At 42.4% G+C, this 26,335-nt stretch overlaps 1 protein-coding gene across 13 annotated transcripts in view; it reads right to left on the minus strand.

Annotated features, from left to right (window-relative positions):
- Positions 1-26,335, minus strand: part of LOC108608914 (uncharacterized) — a 66,504-nt gene that overhangs the window by 5,971 nt on the left and 34,198 nt on the right. For 2 of the 13 annotated variants that reach the window (XM_089476134.1, XM_089476227.1), the window contains exons 2-3: positions 24,921-25,029; positions 10,771-10,823 (exon numbers count right to left, since the gene is read on the minus strand). The gene's annotated coding sequence lies outside the window, so the exon portion shown is untranslated. Of the gene's footprint in view, positions 1-10,770; positions 10,824-24,920; positions 25,030-26,065; positions 26,319-26,335 lie in introns of those variants that run through there. The other 11 variants (XM_089476229.1, XM_089476240.1, XM_089476088.1 and 8 more) reach the window with 10 other exon arrangements.

Genomic DNA, 26,335 nt, shown 5'->3' on the forward strand with positions numbered 1-26,335 from the left:
CAAACTTAGTTTCTCCCTCTCTCACTCTCACTATCACTCTCTTTGGGTGGCAGCACGCTCATGAGCCGGCTTATTGCCATGCTTACCATTAGTTAAGCACTTAAGCCAATTTTTTCAATCATTGCGGCTTGCCTGAACTGGGCTGGGCTGGAGGATGGAGGATGGAGGTCACCCAATGCCAGATGCCAATTTGAATATGCTTCGAGTGGCATTCGGGCCACTCCATGCGCATAATCCCCGCTGTGCACCTGCCTGTCGAGCGTGAACTATTGTGCGGGTGTCAAAATGAGTGCAGCCAGCATTCAGGCAACCGCCAACTCACTAAGCCCCACCAGCCGCGCAACTGCAGTGTTGCTACACAGATATCCAGCATTTGTGGCTGCCTCGGAGCACGCACTCGACTCGCCCTCTCTCTCTTTCTCTCTCTGTCTCTCTCTGTCTCTGCTCTGCTCTGCTCTCCTGCTGTGGCTGTGGCTGTGGCTGCGGCTGTTGCCATAAATCAACAATGCGACATGTGGGCAGCTGGCAAATCCGCGATTTCAACCTCAAAACATTCCAATTACGACTCAGCCACGACCACGACCACGCCTACTCCCAATCCCACTCCCTCCATAGGCCCACTTATAGTGCGATAATCAAATTCGCTGCATGCCGCACTAATTGCCACGGGAAACATTGTCGGCCAAACGATGAGGGCTTATGCCTGGAATGGAGTATTAGAGAAACGAAAATGCAATTCGACTCGGACTGAATGTGAACTGAAAATGCTGGCAAGTCAATGTTAGGAATATTCAAAATCAATTTGAGTCTTTATAAAATATTCAAATGTTTCGCTTTGACTTTATCTCTCTCAAGCTGCGTCACTCTGCATTTCCTTCTACTTCGACAGAAACTGCAAATGCATTTGACCTTGGCCACTTTAAGGCTTAGCCGGGCCAATGCCCATTTGCACTTGAAAGGCGCTTAAGAATCATCCACTCAAATGGAAGGCGACATGATAAGAAAGGCCAACCCTGCACTCAGTAGTTGCTCAGGGCTGGCTAAGCGAAGTGTGAAGCGATGCTAAGCAGCTTAAGATGTTTGCACTGCATGCAAAGCAGCTCTGCTTCCACTCCTCTACTCGTATCTATTCTCCTCCTGCTTTGCTCTCACTCTTCTATCTATTCTCCTCCTGCTTTGCTCTCACTCTCCTACCTACTCTCCTCCTGCTCTGCTCTCAGTATCAGCAGCTGTTGCCTGGGCTAATTAGAAACTTAATGATGTGACAAAATGGCTAGAAGGGCTGCTCGATGGGCAAATGCAGCTAATCTTTAGCCATTGACACCAATAGCTCTGTCTTTGTGTGCGATGGCAGCCTGTCTCATAGGGCTGAGTGTGTGCCTGTGTGTGTGTGTCTGTTTTGCCATGTTCGATGACACTCGACCGCAATTCGCCAGCAGACAAAGCAACAGCAACAGGAGTCCCCTTCCACAGGCTGCGAGTGTGTTTGCCACTCAATGAGCCACGCTGACTGCCTCTGCCTCTGCCTCTGCCACTGCCTCTTCCTCTGCCACTTCTGGAATCCGATTCCCTTGCCTCTGTGGCTCTCCTTCTGCTTCTGCTTGTGCCCTGAGGCTCTGGTGCTCACACGGTTCACTGGCCAAACGAGGTTGCTCACTTTCTGCTGGGCGAACTACAAAGCGAATTCACAGCACAGCTCAGACAGGCTGACAGACAAACCCCATATTCGGATGTCTCCTGGTTCTCCTGGCTCTCCTGGCTGCCCGGTCAGTGCACAATTCATCTAATTGCGTGGTTATCCTGTTGCTCCTGCTCCAGTCCGTTGGCCGGCTTAATTAATGGATTGGGCTCACTTTACAGTTTTATCGCGTTGTTAACAACGTAAGAAGTCACGTAGATAGAGATTAGGGGAACCAAATACAGAGCCCCCAAGGCAACGAAGACGTTCGAAATTAATTGCCAGGCTCCAAGTCTCAGTTACGTGCTCCCAGCTGCTCCTGCGGCTCCCAGCTAATTGACAAAATACACAAAATGGAATCAGCCTAGTTAGGAATCGGAATGGCCGTGGGGGAATCGGGGTCTGCTAATTAATTAAATTATGCTTGCAAATACTTTGCTTCCGTTTGGATGTTTCGTTTCCCATTTCCACGTGGAATTTAAAAAGGCTTTTTTCATTAGTTCTGAGTGTTTGTACGCCACAGAGACCCTGCGAAACGGGGACAATGTCCTCACACGTAATGCTGAGTCAGGAGTCGATTCCAAATTAAGTGAAGGAGAAAGGATACCAAAAGGACACTTGCTGCGGTTAAAATGAAAGTGAACAGCGAGAAGGCAGAGAAGGAAGGAAATCCTATTTGAACTAAACTGTTGTTGAAGACATTTAATTATCGAGTCTTATTCAAATTGTTTCAATAAAATTGGCAGTCAGTGAAATGTTGATGCTGACATCTCCTTAATCTATATATCCCTGAGAGGAGCGGGGCAAATTGTAATTGAAGGTTTTCGCAGCAATCTAAATTTTTAAACAATGCCATGAATAACAAAACAGCAATCAACACATACAAATTGCCACGCCCACAGCGCCCAGCCCCGCCCAAAGCGAACCTCTCTATTAAATTCTGCTCTCTTTTCTCTCTGTATGAAAACTTGCCCGAAGAAACTCAGTTTAAAGTGAAGTCTCTGAGGCTGTGAGCATGACAGAATGACAGATTGAAGAACTGAGGCAGGAGTAGCATTTCAAGTTGCTTATGCGTGTGTGTGTGTGTGTGTGTGTGAGGCCACAAGGGTCACACGCAGGTGAGAAACCAAAGCAAAGTTGCCCGAGGACTGCGTTCGCCTCGCACTTGCTCAATAATGCAAAAAGTTGGAGCCAAAATGAAAATGAAAAGTTTTTGAGACCAGAGCAGATGAAGTATATGCCAAGACAAGATAATACACGAGTAGACATGCACACACACATAGCAAAAAGACTAAGCAACAAGGCAATTAATTGGATGGAGCCACCTCATGGAAGCAGTCACCACTGGGAGTGAAAAATGACAGCAGGAAAACTTCAGCTAATTAAAGTGCTTATCAGAAATACTTTTGTGCGTGTGTGGGTGTGAATATATGTGTATGTGTGTGTGCACAGGCGGAAATTATAATTGTACACTTTGGCAATTATGTCGGAGCTCTTAAGTGCGTGTTAAAGGCTCAGCAAAAAGGTTCAGAGAGTGAGAAAGAGAAAGAGAGGGAGAAAGAGAGGTGCCCTTTGAGCCTGCGGCTTTCAATGCGGTTGTTTCCTTCTGTGTGTCCTTGTTTGTGTTTATGCTTGTCTCCCCAGTCACTCGATGCCACCTGCTGGGCCTCGTCTCTTCTGTCACCACGCAAATATTTACACTTTATGGGAATCTTTTACACAGCCTCTCCTCTCCCCACCATCCTCCTCTCCTGACTGCCTGTTTGTCAAGTTGTGAGCAGGCCTTGTCTCTGGCGTATGTCGAGTGCTGGATTTGCACATCTAATTATGTTAATCGCCTCACGTGTGCCTCACAGCATAAGTGAGCTGAGCTCTAAAATTATAGCGGGACATTTGAAGTGAAAGTGTGACAATGCACACTAAATGTTTTCAGGGGAAGCCACAGAAGAGAGCGGGAGATGAGACTGGGGCGAGGAGAATTAGCTTGGCTACTAAGGTGGCACAGGTGGCACAGGTAAATAATCTCACTCAAATGTAGACAGAGAACATTTCATGAGCTGTTTTATTTGGGCGGAATATGATTTCCTGTTGCATTTCCCCCATTTAAATAAAAGTAAAAACTATAAAATATATGCCTGCCTCATATTCAGCTTGAATATGTGGGACAGAGCAGCTGCATAATATTCGATAGAGGGAAAGAGTTTCACATTGTTTGGCTGAGGAATTTAGGAGAAGCCTTGCTCTACTTTAGTCTGGCTGGTGCATCAGAGTTCAGGCTGGGAAAACATTTGCAATTTATGCCTTGGCTGTAAATTTAAGCCGCATTTCATAGCTTGCAGCAGCAGCAGCCACAATGTTGCACAAAGGCGATGCAGTGTGAGCAAGCTGCTTAGATAGACGGTTATTCCGCTGTGTCTCTTGGAGCATAGCTAACTGGAAAAAGCTCGAACTGCCTACTCTGAAAATCGATTTGCACTTTAATGAAACGAACATCCACACGAATGCAACAGAGCCCATGGAATATGCAATTTATTCCAAATAGAATGCAGTTGATATAAATAAAGCATATGCCCATTCCGCATTTAATTAAATTCTTTAGTAAATTAAATCAATTCGCGTTGCCCATGTGTGTGTGTGTGTGTGTAATAAGACCTGTCCGCAACGATCTGTAAACGAGCTTTATTTCTCGGGCCATTCGAGTGGCTCGAGGCGCAATGCGCCAATAATTTCTGATTATTTTTTCAGGCAGCTGATGCACAGCTGGGCAAGGGGAAGTGAAGGCTGTCAGCTGGCATTATCCCTGGCGGAGTCTCTCTTTAAGGCTCAGTCCCAGCCTGGCATGGTTTACATCCACCTTCGCCACTCATTGGCATGTGCCACAGCTCTGCCAGGGGAGGTTGAGTCGGTTTGCCGTGTTCGTGGTGGCTGCTCATCAAACAAAGTGCATTTTGTCGTCGAGCATGACACAAGCAAATGCAACAAGAGCATCAGCCACTGCAGCAGAAACGAAGAGCAAACTGCAGCAGTTCAGTTCACTTGTTACTCTGCGTCTCTCCCCTTGTAGTGTCAGCTGCTCGTTGCAAATTTCTTTTAATTTGAGCCAGCGAAGCGGCACCCAACGATTTCTCTCGTTCTTCTTCTTGGAAATACTTTAACTTATTTACAAAGTGCGCAAAACGCCGCAAAGTATGCAACGGGAGCAGCGACTGTTAAGAGTTGAGTTGAACCTAAAGCGGTTCATGGAGTTGGGAGTAGGAATGGATGAGAGAGAGAGAGAGAGAGAGAGAGAGAGAGAGAGAGAGAGAGAGAGAAGAGCTCAATACTTTTCGTTCTTGGGGGAAAGTTTTCATTATACCCTGAACCCATTGAAAATGGGAAATCAGGGTATAATGGTTTTGTTGAAATGTATGTAACAGGCAGAAGGAGGCGTGGCAGACCCCACAAAGTATATATATTCTTGATCAGGGCGACGAGCTGAGTCGATTTGGCCCTGTCCGTCTGTCTGTCTGTCCGTCTGTCCGTCTGTCCGTCTGTCCGTATGTTTGAACGCGTCGATTTCCGAAGATATAAGAGCTAGAGACTTCAAATTTTTTGTAAAATGTTCGTAATTACAGCGCGGATATCGAGTTTATCATTAAAATTCGATAACTCATCCCGATCTTTTTTTATCGATGAAAAACCTTATCGAAAACCAGTTATAAAATTATATCTTCTACACCTTTATTGCTAGAGTCTCCAAATTTTTTATATATGCTTATATGCAATTTATACAATTTCGGTTTTTGTTAAAATTTACCCCCCACCTCTAAATTCACCCCCTCACCCTCACTTTTGTAAAACGCGTATTTCAAATACTAGAGACTTGTGCTTTGGCAATTACATGCATGTTCATGTTATAATCATAATCTGAAAGTTTCATGAAGATCGTACGTCCACAAAAAAAGTTATTAAACAATTAAGTTCTCATAGTAAGCGCAGACTGCAGCCCATGCGTGTTTATGCGTGGGTGCTTGTATGTGTATGTGTTTGTGTATGTGTGTGTGTTTCTTGTGTAAGCTGAAAGACGCGAAAAATTATTGAAATAGCTAGCACTCCAAGGGTTCAGGGGATCTCGTAGTCGAGCAGTCTCGACTAGAGCTTTCTTACTTGTTTTTTTTTTAGTTTTAGTTTTCTAGCTTCGTGTATTTGGCGAACTACAAGAGAGCGAGGGAAGGTGAGAGAGAGGGGAGAGATGGAGAAGTGGAACACGAAAGAGCGAAATGGATGTGGGCAAAGTTTTTGTGCCTTTGTGCAAATATTTTGCACGGAAATTGCATTTGCGGTGCCGTTTGCAACAGTTTTAGTAACTGCAACAATTACAACAGCAACAACAACAACAACAGCATGATGATGAAGATGATGATGACGATGGCGTGATAATTAAAATTGCGAGAAACTTGTGTAATAGAGTCGCGAATGCAATGCGGCGTGCTCAATGTGGCAAGCGCCACGAGGCACAGTGCCAAATTACAGAGGATGAATAATGGCTTGATGGAATGAGAGAAGGATGAACGAACAAATGCCACAAATGCTGTGTATATAGATGCAGAGGGATGGTTTGATTGATGAAGAAGCAAATCAAAGAGATAAATCAAACTTGAGGCAATTGATTTAGTCAGCTCTGTCCACAGATGCTTTCCTTCCCATTCCGAGAGTGTTTAACGAGAGTGCAATTGTAGAGAGTAGAGAATACTCTATTTGGGATGTGCAATGAGAGTGCAATTCAGTAGAAAAGTGCTTCATGATATGCTGTCCTTTGCATACAGCTCAACAGCATGAAAACCAAACTGGAAGCAGTTGAGATTCCGGTTAAGTCATTCCGCAACACAATTCAATTTGTGTTCGTGCCAAATGCAGAAATTATTAAGGCGCGCTTGCTGCAAATAATGAACTCTATAAAGTTTTACCAGCACACTAAAATATGGAAAACATGGCAGCCAAGCAATGCCAAGAAAAGCCAAGAAATGCCATGAAATTATAAAATGCTTGAAGAGGGACGAAAAGTTGTTGCCACTTAACGGAAAGTTTGCTCAAACAGAACAGAACGAAGCGATCCACGCAACGACTTGTCGAAGTTTTTCAATAAGCAGCAATGCCACCAGAAACAAGGCTCAACATGTGTTCCAGACCTGCCCACGAAGGAGCAGTCGAGGGCAAGGCAGGAGCAGGAGCAGGAGCTACACAACTGTGAAAATGTGATGAAGCGAGTGAAAGCTTTCACTAGGTGAGGGGAGGGGAGAGGTGAACCGGCGTTGACTGAGAATATATGGAAGCCAAGGCCAGGGAGCATTATAATTTATGATAAGCCAATAAAAATAATTGAAATACATTAAAGGCAGCCAGAGCCAACAGCAACCGCCAACGGCAACAGGGAACAAAAAGTGCCCGAACCAATATCTACCCCTCCACATGTGAGCGTGGGCACAAGGAACCCAATTGGAGTTCTTTCATCGATTGCTGTGAATCGTGAATCGAACTGGAGGAGGCACGAGAATATTAAAGTAATGGCACGCAATAAAAGGCGAGGCATAAAAAACGACGCGGGAATGTCAAAGTTGAGCCACACGCCTCGAGACATTCTGATTGCGGCTACTGTGCGAAGGCTGCGTGAAGGCTATGAAAATACAAACAATATAAATAAAGCATGGCGGAAGGTAATGTCAGCATTTGAAGGTGAAATTCGGCGGGTTAAGACGAGACGAGATATGACTAAGTGATTGCTGTTTGATGATTGTGGCTCGACTGAAGATAAGATGACAAAAGCCTTTGATTTGCGTGTTTGAGTCCGCGATGATAAAAGATTTCCCATATGGCTTACGCTGCGTATGCGTAACAAAGACGGAAGCAGCGATAAAGTGACAAATTGCACACGTATTTCGCATTTGCTTTAGTTGTCTGTGACATGTTCCATTTACACCTCTAATGGACTGTTTGCATGTCACTTTGATTTCATGAGCTCATTAATAGAAGGGGAAGGGGAAGAGGAAGTGGAGAGTAGACAAGTGGAGATATCTTTTTTTTTTTATTTTAACTGTTTAGTATTTCAATTTGACTTCACAGTTAGCTATAAGTCAAGAAAGTTGAACTTCTCAACAACTCCACATCTTTCAGCATCTCCATAAAGTTGTCTTCATCCACCAGCCCCACTTTTATCTCCTAGCTGAGCTGCGAAATACTTCAAACCCTTAAGCCACAGCTGCTTGGCCAGTGAAAGTTGAACGCGTTAAATTTCACAGCTTTGGCTTTGGCTTGGGTTCGTTTTGGTCTGGCTGAATTTCCCTTGGTGTTTTCCGCTTGACAACTCTGCTTAATTTAACACGCTTTTTAACTCAATTTCATTTTGCAATTTGTATTTAATTCGGCCTTTTAGCACGCTGAATTATTCATTCACTGTTTGCATTGTTGTTTGTTGCATGTTTTACTGAATCGATACAAAACGCAAAATCAACCGCTGAGTGATCAATTTGAAGCTGACTGGGAAATACTTTTGCCACATCATCACAAATGCAGCAAATTAATAAATTTCATTAAATTTCAATTTGTAGCTCTTTTGTGGCTTGCAACGGGCGGTGGCTACAGCAATAGCAACGGTGGGGCAACAATTTATTATGTGTCTGCTTTGCATAGCAGCAGTAAAAATAACAAAGGACAGCAACAACAACAACAGCAGCGACAACAGCACAATATTTTTATTTCATTATGTGTGGCAGTAAGAGGAAGAGCGACAAAGGAGCCAGTGGGTGGTCGGGAGGGCGGGCCAAGCGAAGGAAAATGGGACAACAATAACGATAATCATAATAGCAACAACAATGGCACGAGGCGTCGTTAGTGACTGAGTGGAATGGAATGGAAAGGGGAGGGGAATATGAAACGGGGCGTGGCATGATTGACACTTTTACATGCTGACGGTCTGCTGGTCAGTGTCCTCTCTGCACGGGGTCAAACGAGCACGTATGCCAAGTGTATGCATGCAAATGAGTGCGAAGTCCACTGTGGCTGGCTGGCGTTGCCGTTCAAGCTGCATCTGCAGATGTCGGCAACAACAAACAGCTGATGCTGGGTCGTTTTGCAGGCAACATGGACAGGAGCTGCGATGAGGTTTTGCCTGACTCTGCACTTTGCTTCATTTCTCTTGGTTAGCAACACAGCAAAAAAGTCAACAGACTGCGGTTTAATTTGCAAGCCAAACTGAAATTTCAAAACGTACTGGGAATACACAAAAGCCAAAAGGAGAAACAAGAAGAAGATGAATAAAAAAATTCAAGCATTCCTTTTGGGACATAACGTTGTTAGACTCAAGCTAAAGAGAAAAGATTGCCGAGCTCCATAAATAAGCTCCAAAAAGATGTTTAACTCGTCTTAGTTCATCCCAAAACTAAATGAAACAGAGGATAGCATTCATAAGCAGAAAATGGAGACTACAGAATTTATCGTACAAATTTAAAATTTAATAAGTTTATTAATTTGTAGCTGACATCAAAGAGAGCCTTACTGAATCGAATGACTATTATATTAACGCAGTTATATTACACACCGTCAAACTTTTTCTTTTTGAAGCTGTTTATTATATAAAAAGTTTAATTAAAATATACAAAATGTAAATTTATCTATCTTTGAGTGCAATGTAAATAAATTAAAACAACAAAGGCTTGTCCTGATTTTAAAAAATTTGCCGAGAGCTCGCGCTTTTTTCTCCTATTTATTATGTAAACAAAAATAATTATTAAAGGCATAAAAAACTTCAAAGCCAACAAATTGTGGTTAATTTATTTAATTCGCCTTTACAATTTTATTGCGAAATAAGCCTTTTATTTTCAGATTTTTTCTATATTGCTCTGCTTAACATGCTGCGTTGGCAAAAAACACAAAATTGCCTCTGTAAATATCACGTATACGCACCGCATGCAGATATCCTCGTCTGCGGCTGGCACATAAATCAAAACTCATAAATTTTATTATCCACCCACTTTTGTTCTCTGCCCACTGAAGGAGTGGGAGCCCCTAAATGTGCGCAACTCAAAAACAAGTCCCTTGACAGCATCCCCATAGGGGATGAGCACATTCGCATATTTCAAATGCTTTTAACGGCGCATTTTATTAACTCCGTTAAGTCCTCTGATTAGGCTGTGTCGTTCGGCCCTACCAGGAGTATTTTGAATTATTAATGCGAGTGGGGAGAAGCGCCTGATATAAAGCCGACTTAGGTGTAAATAAACAAGCATCATCTCTTTTTGACCAGTGCAGATCACACATTGAGCTGGGCGAAATCTCGCCCCAAGTCAATTAGCAGCGACAGCAGCCAAGTGACCAATCCAATGATTGGTAGCCATTCCCTGCTCTCGCCCCGAGCTGGGCTACATCAAAATTGCATTGCCCAGCTCAAGCCTTCCGGATATGCAACACTCTTGTGGTAAGGAAGGGGGGAAGGGAGCGGTTGTGGCTGCGTGCTGTCGGTTGTTGCGCTGCTGATTCTGTCGCCCGCTGGCAGCTTCCTGCTGCTGAGGTAAATTTAATGCAATTTAAATGGAACTTTCCTGCTTTCATTTATCGAATACGCACTGCAGCACACACACAAAGGGCTCAGCATGGCAGGCCGCAGCTGTAAATTTCCATATTTGTCACATAATTGGGACAAGGACTTTCTCTGGCTGCAGCAGCAGGACATGCCTTCAATTTGTACAAAACTGAAATGGAACAATGTCTGCCGGACAGTAGATGGGCGTGGCCTCCCACAAAGTATCCGCAAGGGCTGCAGGACTCTGCAGGACTCTGCTGGCCCTGTTGCTGACGGCATGGATTCTGCAAGGGAAACAGACATAAGTCCCTGTCATTTGCCACACTTGACTTGTTGCCGGAGAGATGCTGCCCCTCCTCCTCCTCCACAGTTAGACAAACTTCTCCAGCCCATGGCAAATAGTATTATGTATAATTTACTCGCTTTGCTATGTTTGATGTGTAATGTTTACTCCGCCTAAATAGCCTACCCTCACTCTCTTCCTCTCTCTCTCTCTCTTTCCTTCTTTCACAGTGATAATATTCCAAATTATGTTTACCAAGTATTTCCTTGCTTGCTCGCCTAATGCATTTCGCCAGTCTCCTGCGGTGCCTGCAAAGAAAAACAGGAGACAAGTCAAATACCGTATTTAATGCTGGGTTCCCCTCGATGTCAGAAAGTCAAAAGATTTTTGAATGGAAAAACTGATTGTCGTCTGTATTCGTGTTTGAGTAATAAAAACATTTCAGGCTGGGTCATAAAACTCGCTCTGAGGGGTCTCAGGGCAGAGAAATGTTGATATCGCAGGTTGGAAATTGAGAATTTAATAATGGCTCCCAGAAGTATTTTGTATTATCCAGAAAGAAAAATCATATAAAATTTGCGAAAATATTTAGTATTGATGTCTGCCATGTGGAATATATAAAGATTCCGATGATGATTTGAAGAGGTTTTCTGTTTTCTTCTTCATCGCTGCTTAAATTAAATTTGCCCATTCCATATATCGAAGACCTTCGCAGCTCCGCAAATATTTACCTGGTGGGTTTTTAATTTAAGGTTTTTCTGTCACACGAATTCCAAACGAAGTGAGATTCGGAAAAGTTACTCATAGCATTTGAGCCCTGTGTTTACTTTCGCTTTTTATTAATTTTCTCGTGCAGGAGCAGGCGTTTGCGTCCCCTGTGAGTCCTTTTATCGGTGAAAGGATCTGTTGACACTTCTGGGTTAAGGAAAACCCTTTCGCCTCTACCCAGTCCCGCCCCCATGCAAATAAATTCAATTCACAGTTTGGCACAGTGCGAAGAGGGGGCTCTTATACTACCACAGTGGGTGCATTTCGTTTCTGGAATCAGATTATGTGTTTACGGCAGCGTTCGTGTAGTGCCTAGATTTGCATCCCAATATCCACATCCCACTCGAATACGAGTGCCTCGTCCAGGTGAATTCATTGCCATGTAAATAAAGCGAAAAGAAATTCCAGCGCCACTAAAATTTTGATTTGATTTTCTCTGCCCGAGGCACTCAGCTTAACAGAATTCGGCCAGTTCCATTGCTTGGCGTAAACAGTCCGAAATGGCAACAATTTAATTCAGAATTAACGGCACATTTTCGCCATCTGCTTTTTGTATTAACTAAAGAACTTTGCTGCCTCCCATAAATAAGGTAAATAATTAGTTGGCCATTCACTCTGGAATATTGAGAGCAGCTGAGCTAAAATAAATTTGTGCAAAATATTCGCAGAAGAAGGGAATTTGTATGAATTAGAAGTGCGTCATATCGCATGCCTGGGAACAAAAGTTGATGCAAATATTTACAGACCGACGGCAATTAACTATTCCATTCATTTCAAGTTTGCCAACAGAAATTCAAATACCAAATTCAAAGGAATAAGTGAAATGTTCTGGAATGCCAGAAAGAGGAAACAAACGGAAAAGCGAGCAGTTGGAAACAACAATGAAATGGAATGGGAATGAAACAAAGGCAGGCCAATAAAAGGCACACAAATTTAAATAATTATTCGAGACAAAATTCATTAACTTTGAAGGGAGCGGCTGCGTTTTATGTCTCCATCTGCGACACTTGTCTTGAATTAGGTGCGAATGGCAGAGTTGATTGTTGTGGCCTTCGTCTTTCGAGGGGGTGGGGGAGAAGGAGTCAACTCGGCCGAACAACATCTTTCACTCTGCACTGCACTGACAAAGGAAATGCTGTCCAAGGAGGCGGACAGCCACAATTCAGATATTTATCTTGCTGCTGCTTCGTGTATTTGTCTTGTCCTGGCACATCTCAGGAGTCGGCACATCCTCTCAAGTAAGCTGGCAATATGCGGAGCAACAACGGAAGCAATTCACACAATGCAAATTTGTGAGTCAAGCACTCAAGCTGAGCACTTCCTTCAGCTCGTATCCTTGCCTTGCCTTGTCTTGCCTTGCCTTACGTTCACAGCAGAACTTCCTTTCATTTAGAGAGAAAATACGAGCAGGCGGTGAGTAATTTCACTCCACCCTTTTCTCGTTTTGCGTGCAAGCAAAGTCTATTAAATATGATTTATTTGAAACATATTTCTACCTTGGCCGTTGAGGATAAACTTTTCACTGGCACAGAATAAATTTCAAGCAACGGAATACAAATCATCTCGAACTTTTCTAAATGTAACAAAGTCTCATTTATATTTTTCGTTTTAGATCTCTGTTAATGTCGCTTGGCCTGTTTGGCATATCATTCAATTCTTCATGGACCTCGGACAGTTCTGTCTCCATTCATCTCCACTTTGAGGTCTTCATTTGTTAAGCTAATTTATCACTTTTAATGAGCTTGGCTTTCTTCTTCTTCTTTTGTCTTCTACCCTGCTCACCTGAATCTCTAAGTGGCTCTATTGCGATTATCCGCCTCTCTCCGCGCTTCTCAGCAGCGCGTAGCCAATGCCGAGCAGTTCATCAAAATGGCGCACGGCTTTAAATTGCGCAACTCTGTTAGCCGCCTTATTAATGACAGCAATTTAAGAGCCCATTATTCTTTGTGCCCGCCGAGCACTTCGCACTCGCACTTCACTCCCATTCGCCTTCCCTGAAGAGCCCTGCGGAAATGATGTTGTCACCAAGTCAAATCGCTTTATATCCGCTCCGGGGGAAATGACTTGGACGCGGACTCACCTTTCAACTACAGTCCTTCTGCACTTCTGCACCTGCACTTTGTTGGCTTTCGCTTTGGCTTTGGCTCTGCTTTGTTTTATTCCCTTTCACTCTCCGATTTGGTCCACGAAGCTCTTGGCAAGTTTCAATTATAAACACTCTGAAATTGGCTCAGTGCGCTGCGCTTTATGGTCAGCACGTGCGTGGGATTGGCAACAAACGGAAGTTGGCTGCAATCAGCTGTAGAGAGCCAAGAGTGTGGACCCCGAGGGGTGGGGAGGAGACTCTCGGATTAGTGGTAGTGGAAGTGCGGAGCAATCAACTTGGATTTCTTGTATGATGCATGAGTGAGCAGAAACTTAATGAGCAACTGAAGGGATTAGGTGAATGCATGTAGACATGGCTCTAAAAATAATTACGACGAGAAAATAAATTCCTGTACAACTAACTAAAATAAAGAAGCTGTCTGACTGGATTTAGTACCAACTATTAATTGAACCAAATATGTGCAACAATAAAAGCGAGATAAATTAATTATTTGTTCACAGATCATTTTATATATTGGCAGAAATAAACATACAACTCCTTAATTGAATTCAATTTTCCTCTCTAATTTAAGTGCTCTAATTGCAATGCCAGAAAAACGCAAGACATAAAAGTTTAGTGGAAAAAAGTCTGGTTGGTTGGTTTATGTGGCCATTAAATGAGTTGGCTGCGGTCGATGAAACCACCAAGCCGAAGGTGGGTCAAGTGGCAAATGGCAAACGCAATGACAAGACAGAAGCAAAACATATTCAGACAGCAACAGCGGCAGGAGCAAATGAGCCTTCACACAGCCAGGACAACACTCATATCCCTAGTTGACCGTAAAAAGTTTAAATGCGCTGAAGTGGCAGCTGAACAAAAAAAAAAAAAAGGGAGAGAAAGAAAACAACACGAAAATATACGGCAAGGGACGTAAACAAACAATGCAAAAACTGAAACACAACAAATTGTAAAAAAGTAGCAAACTTTTGTAATTGGGCAGTGGGAACTGAAAGTCTATGCACAGAACGAAAGGCGAGAGGAAGGAAAAGTCAAAATGAAAAATTGTTGCAGCCTGCTCGTGTTTTGGTTCTTGGCTTGTGCCAACATGCAACAGCAACAGCAACAGAGAAAACTAGCTGAACTAACAACAGCCAGACCGGAGAACAATTCAACACACACACACATGTTTACCCACCCTAAGGCTACAAGTAAAAGGTTCTGCCAAAAAAGTCGTCAAGTGCCCAGTTCTACGTTTAGTTTTAAGTGTAGATTTTTGGCTTCATCACACACGAATTTATGCTTTGTTTCGCATTTCACATTTCGGGCTTTGGACTTCGGACTTCTCCCTCCTCTCCAGACTAACCACACGGACCATATCATTATTCATTTCTGGTTGAGCAAAATTAATGAGCTCGGCAGGAATAGAAAAGGAGAAAGAGAAGGAGGCAGAGGATAAGGCAGCTGTTCCTGTGGTTTGTTTGAAGTGGTCTGGCGAAATGAACTTGTTGGAGATTGTCCGGTTAGTTGACTCTGCAAACATAAGTAGAGCAGATGGAAATTGCCATATCCGAATGCTAAGTGCATGTGGATTTAGCATAATTTGTGTGGAATATGCTTTCTACTCTTGCCTGTAATATGCACAAATTTCAGTCAGATAGAGAGTGAGAGGGAGAGAAGAAATAATATCATTGGAGGTCAAAGCAAACTATCAATGACAGCTAAGCAAATAGAGTGAGAATTACGATTGCTATTTATATCTAAGGAAAGCGAAACAAGAAATAAAAAAGGGTCAATTGCTTTCAATTGGGTCAGCTTGGCTCCCACGATTCTAAGAAAATCGATAAGCGGCAATAAAAATGGGTCACAAATGAACAACGGCAACTCCTTGCGATCCCGTGGAGGTTAGAGATATGACTGGGAATGTTGAATATGGAACTCCTCCATCTGTTCATTGTCCCAGCACCGTTTGGCTTGACCTATAACTGAATATCCAATTCAATCAGAGAGGCTCTGCGAAAGGCCCTTTTAAGTCAACAGGATTCAAGCGAAACAAAATCTGGCCAATTCGAATGCTTTTTCCATGGAAAGGCTTAAAAACAAAAACTGAAATCGCCTGCAACAAAATGAATCAGAGGTGGGCCAGCTGGGCTCAGTTGTGGTTCTCTCTATGCAGTGTGCACTGTAGACTGTGGACTGTGCACAGCGATGGGCTCTGACCCACTGAGTCTTTGTTGTCGCTGGCACGCACAATTAGGCGACTGAAAAACGCATCAAACAGAACGATGAGCGACGGGAAAAAGCGGAAAATGGCAATAGACGAGTTCACACGCACAGGAAGCAAACACGAATCTCGAATCTCGAATCAGGGCTGCGTATACGTAATTTCCGGTGCCCTTTTCAGCCCCATCCCTAAGGGGGCTCTGTAAGCTACTTGATTGAAACTGAATGAAAGGCAGAATGTTAAAGCTGAATAGAAACAATGAGTAGTCGAGAGATGCGCTCAAATGACTCTCAATGAATACGAACAGGCAATGCTGTTGCATCGTGCACTACGCTTCCTGCCCCAGACACAATGAGAGCTAACACGAAAACAATAAATTCTGTTGCCCACTGGATCTCAAGCCGCTGTGAAAAATTGAATTTCATAGACATTCGCGTGTTCGCAAGTGCAGCAAACGTGAGTTTTCATACTCACATGCATAGCCCGAGTATCATACACTCATTCGAGTAGCGCTTCGCCATGGCGGAGCACCCCGAAATAGGATTCATTCGCAACAACGGAACACGCTATTTGGCACGCCATCTATTTTTCATGGCTGTGTGGGGAGTGGGCGAAAAGGGGATATGGAGGGACCCCCGACTCGAGCTCTCATCTAATGCGCGAGCAGCAGCTGCTTATCGGGACACATCAGACACACGTTATTCCCTTCCTCTTCCTCTACGACCTTCCACTTCCACTTCCAGTTGCCTTTCATTTTGTGCTCTGCTTTTCTCCCTCTGTTTGTCTTTCAGCTTTGCTTGTTGATACTGCAGCAGATACAACAACAAAGCAGAGCTGAGAAACATCTCCGGACCCTCAGTTGCTGCTGTTTATTTTTTCGAGTGTAAAACAAACATTTCTTTTCTCGTCTTTCACTTTCTGGCTGCGAAATCGCAACAACTGTGACACCATTGTTAGTTACAAGAGAAATATGTGAGTGCGTGCAAAGGCAAGAGAAAATTGGAGTATAAGACTCGGATACTTTGTTTAACATTCATTCCATTGTATTTACTTTCTTTATTATAATTTCTTTGTTTATTCTTTACAAATATATTTATTTAAAATTTGAATTTTATTCGGTATGATCTTGCCTTCTCTCGTCATCTGCTTACAGTGTGCGTGCTGTTATTCAGATTCTCAATACCTCTAGAGACTGATTGCCATATAATTATTAAGTTATTGTTTTTTTTTTTTTTATCTTAATCGAAAAACTTATTGAATATCTGGCAAATTGCATAGAAGCAAAATCATTAACATTTGCAACACATTTTTTATAAACTACTTATTTATTATAAGCAAACACTAAACACTTTGTTTGTTGGCTAAATATATTAAATACATTAATATTATACAGAGGAAAATCTACCTAAATTGCGTGGCCCAAAACTTAAATGACGCAAAAGACGGACACAAAAACGAGGAGAAAGGAATTAACTTATGCAACACGTACTAAATTTTTATTGAATACGACACCAGGGAACCCAACCAGACAAAAGGAAAACTTGAGCCGAAGCAACAACTAAGCTGAAAACTATTAACAGGACAAACAACGGAAAACAAAGTCAAACAAAAGGTCCACACAAACTGTAGCATCCGGAGAGAGAGAGAGAGAGAGGCAGACAAGTACGAATACAGTAAGCAACAGATGAGAGAGATGAAAGTATACGACTTGGCGTTACTCTATCAAATTCATATCAGAGACTCTCTGTCTCTGTTCTGCTGAGAGCTTAAGCTCAACCTTCATTGGGTGTCTGGTTGCCACAGTCTAAGAAATTTACAAAATGCTGTTGAATGCTGTTGGATTGTTGCCCCAGCCATTTGGGGCAGACGCAATGTAAAACCATATTTCTTATTCAGCTTCATCTCCATCGCCGTCGCTGGCATGTCAATTGCATCATTAATAATGGCATTTGCCATTGTTCTACTCCAGACACGGTCCAGCTGCCTGGCCATACATTAGGATACGTGCCCAAGTCTGTGTGTCGACTGTTGAGTAATGGCTCGCACATACGCCAAGAGCCTTGCAGACAATGAACTCTGAGCGAGCCGAGTGGAAGGCGGAAGGCAGAAGGAGAAGAAGAAGAAGAAGAAGGAGCTAAATCGACTCAGCTGCCCGACTGGCTCAGCTTTGGTTGAGCCCATTCCCTATTTAATGCTCAAAAGGGAACGTGATCTGCATTGCAAATCAACTCAACTAATTGTGATTCAGCCCTACTCCAGTTTTACTCCCTCTCAGCTCTGCTCTGCTCAGCTGTTCACCTTTCGATTGGCCCTCTTACGACACTTTGCGTATACGCAATTTTTCAATTTGCTGCAATTTAATTGATTTGCGGACAGCGCGTCGCATCATAAACACCACAAAGCACTTCTAATGCCCAATTTAACAAATTAGCAGCTCTCCCAGCAGCCCTACCAACAGTGCTCTCTGAAAGTATGCTGACGGCGCGCTTCAACTTCAGGTAGCCGCAGCAGGAGAAAAAATAGAAAGATTTATGGACTGCCTCTCAGGCGTACTATATTCCTACGTTAATATCAGAAAATTTGCGCATTATGTTGGCGGCAACACATGTTCCCCTCCCTGCAGACCTCCCTCCCCTCCACTGACTACTCCAAAAGGACCTGTTCAGAACAGGCAAAAGCCATAAATATGTTGATGTTGGTTTCGGCTAAGAGTCTCGCCTGGTCGATACATGTGTGTGCGTGTGAGTGTGTGTGTAAGTCGGTGTGTTATGTGTTATGTGTGTGTGTTATGTGTTATGTGTTACACATCCTAATTACATTTTAATGCCAAGGCATTTGCACTTTTTATGCCCGCCTTCTGCGCTAATGTAGACTGTTTCCTATAGCTCTTACAGTGTACTACATAAAGCTATTCCAGCCGGGCAACTTCATTATGTTTGTTATAGATAAAAATGGGTGATATAAAATATATTTTGAGTATGGGTAAAAATAATTTATGAATGTATTTAAAATTATTAAAAATGATTTAAGCACATTCGCAGCAGAGAACTGCAAGTGTGTCAATTTGTTGTTGCAGTTCTCTTATCTGCAGATTTATTCCAGTACATTGCTTTAATGCCTTATCACATCCTCAAGTTCTTTATCAATTTGTGACTGAAGCCTAAAGACTTAGTCAACAGTCAATGGAAATGTTCGTAGCTAATGGAAACTATCCCACTGAAGATTTCATCCGAATTGAGTTCACGACGTCTTTTTGATTTTGCTCATGCAAATCGCAGTGACAACAACAACAAAAACAAAGACAACAACAATGAGCAAAGCCACAGGCTGTAAAATTAGAAAACTTTGCTCTGGCATACAAATGAAGCGTCTAATTTGTCCACGCCCTCCCATGGCAACAATTGTCCTTTTAGCAGCCAATAAGCCGCACCCAAATCATAGCGAGAAAGTAAGCATTGAGAAACTGAAGCTCCAGTGGGTGAGTGGGAGAAGTGGGAGCGGGAGCAGGAGTAGGACTGTGGCGCAGACTTTTATTGGGGGCCGAGATTGGCGCAACAGCCGGTGAGGAGCACACAATGGGGACATAATTGTAATTGCGAGGGAAATAGTTGGACTGGCATCAAGAAATGCGATGGCAGTTGGCGCTTTTCCAAGTGGGGGCCTCAGCTGGCGCAGAGAACAGAGCAGAGCGCATGGGGTGGGGTGTCTGGTAATAGTTCTAGTTCACTTTTCAGGCCAGGCTTTAGTCTCCATATCCGTTTCCATTAACGTCGAACCATTTTAATATTTAAAATATCATTCGCAAAGAGAAAATAGCGCAGGCCAGAATTTTACGAGCGGGATGAATAATTCAGCAGGAGACAATAATAATAGTTAGGCTATGCCTTGCGCAAGCTCTCGACTCGCAGCTCCCCGATTCCTGCAGCCAGGCAGGAGGCAGTCCCGTTGGCTTAAGTGCTTTGCATGTGAAAATCCCTTGAAAACACATACGTTGACTCAGGAGGAGTTGAGGGGGAGCGGGAAGAGGGGATATTGACGACACTCGCATGGACTTGGACTTAGCCCAGAGTGAAGCAGGATTTGAACGAGGTGGCAGTTGAGAGTCGAGACTGGCACGAGGAGCCGCTGCAAGGCGGCATTTAATATGCAAATTAAAGTGCAGCCAGGTGAGCAGTTGAAACCAGACCAGGCCAGACCAGACCAGGACTCAAGTGCGAGACGCGCGAATGTTAATTTTCTGGCTCAAGTTGAAGGAGCCCAGAGGTGCGCAAAGTCTTTTATCCAGCCCAAACTTTAACTCGCTTGAGCGAGCGACTACGCATTTGGCGAATGTTGCGATGTTACGTATACGCCATGTGCGCCCAAGCACAGCATAACCCAAAATGTGTGCATATATGTGTGTGTAAGCTGTGTGCGGGTGTGTGTTGGAGTGGGAGCCATAAATTTTGCTGGCTGAGGCACGTCGAAATTCAAATTTACTTCGTTGGCGTAGAAATCATTCGTACGACTATCGCCAGCTGGCCAAAGCCAAAGCCAGCGGATAAACTCAGAGGAGAGACCACAAATATTCCCGTCAGGCTGTTGCCAGTTGCCAGTTGCCAGTTGCCTCTTGTTGTATTTTATTTGATGAAATGCAAATTTATAAGCAGAAAGTTGAATTGAGTTACAGGAAAACACGAAGCAGAGGAAAACAAAAACATCATCATAAATATGACAGAGCCGGCAGCCACAAGAACAATTGATATGCATGAGTCTCTCCAGCGATAGCCAAGTTTAAGCACAAATGCTTGACTCTAAATGTGGAATGTTAAAGTAGGGATAACTAAAGAAGGAATAACATTTCTCAAGCACGACAAAGTTTAGTTTAATATTTAATATTTTGTGACACAGGTAAAACGTCTTACTCTTTTATTAGTTTGTAATTATTTATGTACTTTAATTAGGCGCTTTCCTTAAGCCTCTCTCAACTAATGATTCTCACATTGTTGAACTACTTAAAAATGCCACAAAGCAGAAAGTTGATTTGCAGAGCGACGACCAGACAGAGTCGGGTCCCTGACCCCGAGGGCCAAGCAACCTCACCCGCCCGTCTGGGAAGCTGCTTATAATATCCCAAGAGTGTAAAAGTGACGACAATGAGTCTCAGCAATATTATAAAACATGACTGAGGCCCACCTCTCGGCTCTCGTGTTTCTTATTTTTGCACAGCCAAAATGTCATTGACTAGGGGATGCCCTCTCTTTGCATGGAAGATGAGGTTATCTGAGTATTATTATGAATCAAAGTAATATTAATTATGCGCACAGCTCTATTATCAGGTTCTGAATATGCTGTGTCTTCAATGGGACTGAAAGTCATCTCGCCAACCTGTTGGGTCTTCTTATCTGGTATCTGCTTATCATGCGGCAAATCCGTTTATTGTATGCCCCTCTGTCCCCTTGTGTCAAGGGGCAATGCCAATGCCAACGCCATTCACAATCCGCAACAGAGAGGAAGACTTTCGCACAATGGGCATAAATGCAATACAATCTGTTATGCGAATGTGAAAAGTTTAAGCGAAAGCTTTTCATATTCAACCTGACACTGAGAAATGATTTCAATTTCTCACCTCGCCCCCTGAACATGGAAATCCAATTGATGCTGAGACGTTCGTTGAGAGCAACTCACACTTTTTCCCTTCTTAACCTGATTTCTTTCACTCTCCATCGTACTCTCTTTCCCTCTGCAGGTGCGTACCTGCCAATTGCCCCCTAGGAGTGGAAGGCGGAAGGCGGGTGAGCTCCTGTGATTCTGTTTGCTATTGGTTTCAGGGATTTGGGCTTTCCGTCAGCTACTGGAAATGAATTGTATTTCTCGTTTCAAATTCACATCAGTTTAGAAATCTGGTTTTCCGCTTCCCGTTTACCGCTCGTTAGGGAGTGGGTTGGTGGGTTAGTGGTGTCGAGGGTGGGGCAGTGGGAAAGCATGTTTGGCAGTTGTTTTTCCTTCATGAGGAAGCGCAGAGCAACTGTGTGGCAAATTGTTTTGCAGTTTAAATCGCTTGCTATCAATGGCAGTGAGAACAGGCAACTATCAGGCAACTCTGAATCGTGGCACGGAACACGTTTCGCCAGGTTGTGTGTTAATGATGATGACAGCGGAGGGCGCTTTCCTCTTTCTTTGCATTGCTATTTTTCCTGTGTTGTTGTTGTATAAGGTAACAACTACTTGGCCAACTTGAGGTTTTCCGCGCTCGGCTGGAGCCATATCAAGACATACATAGACCAGCGTTGCCAGCTATTGAAGATGTGGATAATAGTAGGCTAAAAGTGGCTAAAGTGTTGAAAAAATGCTGGAATAGCGAAATTATTTATTGTGACTTTTTTTCTCATCAAAATTAAAAAAAAAAAAAAAATTTTTTTGCATCATTTTTAACACATTATTTACCCGTATCTATTTCGCCAATTCCATTGGATAAAGTAATTATCACACCAAAACAATCGACAAACGTAAGAGTAGGCTTGTATTTGCCTCTTATTATTTCTACTAAGAATTTCTTCACAGAATCTTATATTTCTAAGTATTTTCTGTATTTACTCTAAGTAATTAGTATGTGCTCCAAATATTTCCTCTTAGTATTTCCTCCAAGTATGCCCCCTTTAATGCTCAGTCTTCTTTCACTTTACTGCACTTCACGATTGACCCCCAACAGGCCAGGAACGACTGAACAAATGCTGCACCTGCTGCTCTTTATATAGGGCGACTTGCACTCACATTCAGTAGCGCTCAAATGCTGAGCCCGGTGCCAGGTAGAGATCGTTAGAGTCGAACTTTAACTGACTAATGAGAGCACCCTCTGCCTCTTCAAGCATTCTAGCTTCGTTTTACTTAAATATAAATAACGAACTAATGCTGCTGTATATATATAGATCATGTAAGGTTCTTCTTTGCCTTTTGCTTTGACTGACAGTGAGATGGACTGTGAGATGGACAGGGAGACATACAGAGAGACAGACATATGCATACTTAAATCGGATTATATATGTATGTTTGATAAGGTATCGTAAATATTGATGTGTTTGTTTAGTTTTTGTACACTAATATTCTTAATTATTAGATAACATAGACAGAAGTTTCTTTTGTTTGATAGTTCTCTTAAGGACTTCCGCATAGTCTGTCTCAATTTCTGGCTATTCCATCCTATACTCATTTCCGATGCATGGCCAGATCTAGCCTGGAATTGGCTAAGCTGGCAGCACTCTTGTGGACGTATGTCACTCCGAGCTGCTTCTCTCATTGTCGACGCCTCGGATTGAGGTGCCTGTCCGCATGTGAAGAGGGGCAACCGCAGGAGCCGACACGTGTTTGTCAGCATGTCAAGCGGTCGAGTGCACAGCAGGAGTGTAAAATATACAAAGAAAAACTAATGTATTATATGCATAGAGACTACAGCAAATATGTTAACAAATTGTCGCAGATAGTTCATGCTCACGCTCGAATGGCTTGATATGGGTTCGTCAGCGTTGCTTTGTTATACTCGAGGGGTTTTGTTGTTATGAATAGCTTTTGAAAGGCAACTATGTGCATTTTTTTCAACCCAAGTTCATTTATGTTGTCTTATAATAATAATAAGGTAACAAACTTGTGATATATATTGTACTGAGGGAAGCTTTTAGAACCTGTTTAAGATATGAAATACTTGTTTAAGGCACATTACAGCAGCTAATTCAATGTAATAAAAATATTTTCATTGGCCTGTCCGCTGCCAATGTTGAGCTGCCATTTCGAGGCTTTTTATGCGAGGCTCATACAATATAATGAAATCTAATATATATTTGAGCAAATGTTTTCTTTATTAGCTCCTAGTGTGGGTGCAATTATGCTCAGCATAGACCCTGAGGGCAGCGTACAGCTACAATTTCATGCAACAACGTGCTGAGTGACCGCAAATGGACAGCACGCGATTCGAGTGCCACAGAAGTGCCCCGGCAATTATATTGATGGCAGATAAGCATCACGCACACAGTCTCACACACGGCCTTGCACATACATGGGTCAGGTCACGAATACACTGCAAAGCTGAAATTGTGATGGCTGCTAATTTCGGGTGCCCACGTTGCGTATACGTAATGTGCGGCTCGGTTTTAATGTAATGTTACGTGGCTTTAGCTAAACTCAGCAATTGCTATTTAGACAGCACTTTGTGGGCGTGGCCACAGACCCTGCCTGGCTTTCCTGCTGCGAGGATAACATTCCTGCAGCTGTTTACTGTTGTTGCTGCTGCCGTATTTTTGTATTTTGTTTGGCTTTGTAGGCCTTTGTTATAATAACAGCTATGTGTGCGCTTTTCTCTCTTTGTTGTTTCTTTTTATGTTGTTTGGACGCAGCAAAGACAAACAAACAATATACTTTTAAGTCCCACGCGCTGATGAATTGGCAGATAATTAAATATGCCAAAATGCCAACTGTCGGACGGAGCGGAACGCAACGGAACGCCATGTTGGTCATGTGGGTGGTTGGCTTAAAGGTTGAATGACAGGCGAACAGATTGGCAGCCTGGCAGTCCAACTGCACACAAGATGGGCAAAGGTAAAGAGAGAGGGCAAGAGAGGCAGAGCGAGAGAGAGCGAGAAGCCGAAGGCGATAGGAAAAGGGAGCTCGACAGCCTGCGTACACATCGAGATTTGCATATTGATTCATATGGCAAGTGCTAGTAAATGAATTGCTTTCAATACAAATTTGCGACAGCTGCAAATGTTGATTGATTTTCAGGATATAAGCGACAAATTCCTTGAGCTGATCAAGCGTAATCACCTCCACTTAGTTTGCGCTCATTCAGTGCATTGCATAGCTATTTAATGCGACAAGTCTTATCTGCATTTGATAGCTACACACATGATGTAGAGTAGCTTGTCAACTTAATAGAAACACATGTAAATCGAATCAACAAGCATAATGAATAATGTCAATGTCTCGTTTTAGTACTTGAATTCATAAAGTCAGCGGAAGAAGTGGGAAGTGAGAAATTAGAGCTTTTGTTTTATATCAAATATAAATAGATGAATGCATAGGTAATTCATGATACTTTGTCTTTATAAGTAAATTATTTGATATATGTATTAACTAACATATATATTTATATGCATAAATGTTTTTGTTCCCCCTTTTAACTTGGAAATTAAACTTATGAAAGCAAATTTATTTTAAATGTTATTATGCAACATTTCTGATTAAAAATATTTGTAATAATAAGCCATTTCATTGCTTGATATTAGCTCATTCGCTCGCTCCTCAAATTGCATGACTCATTGTGCCAAAAATAACGGAAAATGATAATAAAAAAATACTCACTTGTCTGTTGTTGAAGTGCGCTGATTTTTGTATTTTATTTTATTTTTTTTTCTGATATTTTGTTTCTATTAAAAGTTTGTTTTTTCCTTATGCTTGAATTGTGTTTTCACTGTGAACGATATACACAATTGTTTATGGAATCAACGTGCGGCAAGAGCGAATATAAATTTAAATATAGCTTGCGTACATTTAAACGTACACACATGCACGCACACACACACATATACACTCATAGAACTTAATTAGGAGTCAGAGCAACAAACACCACTGTTGCAGCCTTTAACAGTTGAGTTATTTTAGCATTTAATTAAAAAAATGCATACGCTATGTAAAACGCGCACTAACACACACGCACATTCATACACACACACGCACACACAGACATATTCGAAAAGGAGGTTAAATTCATATGCGCATAATTGTGGGTGAAAACCCGTTATAATGTGCGACCGTTGCGACCATTTCGACAGTTGAATTGCATTCACAGGATGTCAACTGGGAGAAAGCCACGCAAAAGCATTAAATATTCACGACTCCCGCAACAAACCACGCAATTATCATATTTGCATTCATTTATATTGATATACATATACATATGCATTTATATGTGTGTGTGGGCTAAGATTAATTATATTAAAAAAAAAAAAAAAAAAAAAAAAAAAAAAAAAAACAAAAGAAGCAAAAATATGTTGAAAATAACAATAGATAAATTAAGTTGGCTAAGTTTTTTCAATTCAAGCCTTAAAGCCACTTGGCTAGTAAGTTTATTATATAGTAATATATTAGATATAATGCATGCAAAAATTCATTTCAATATTCATATTTAGTTTTTAATTAAACATTTTTAATTTGATTTCATTTGCTCTCTCTGTTGCTATTATACTTTTATATTTCATAGCTGTTTGCTTAAATCTTTTGTTTGCATTGCAGCATAATCGGTTCAATGAAATTGCTAGGGTATGTAATCCTCTGCTAATTGATATAGCACATGGCTAACACAACAAGTTATTGGTTCTTTTGTTTTTCTATGTATTCGGTAAACACATATAACTATACGAATGGACACACTCACACATACGCACACATTCACTCACTCACACTCGCTCACACACGGGGGTCGTTGGCTTTTTTATTTATTGCCTCACTTCGATTTTTTTCTATTTTTACGCTCCCTTGACACAGGGGCAAACATTCGTTTTAATGCTGGATAGTTATTTGATATTGTTGTATCTGTTATTGTTGTTGTAGTTGTTGTTACTTTGCTTACGTTAAACACGTTGCTCGTTACGTTTACCAATTCGACAACACTTCGTTCCGTTCAGTTGTGTTGCGCACAAAAGCCGCTAAATAACTGAGGACTTGGCTAACGGGAAAGCGTTCGAGTGAGCATTCATTGGCAAAGGCAAAAGCAAAGG

This window comes from Drosophila arizonae, chromosome 2 (genome assembly GCF_054131065.1).
Source record: "Drosophila arizonae isolate 15081-1271.41 chromosome 2, UAZ_ARI_1.0, whole genome shotgun sequence".
In the NCBI taxonomy this organism is placed as follows: Eukaryota; Metazoa; Arthropoda; class Insecta; order Diptera; family Drosophilidae; genus Drosophila; species Drosophila arizonae.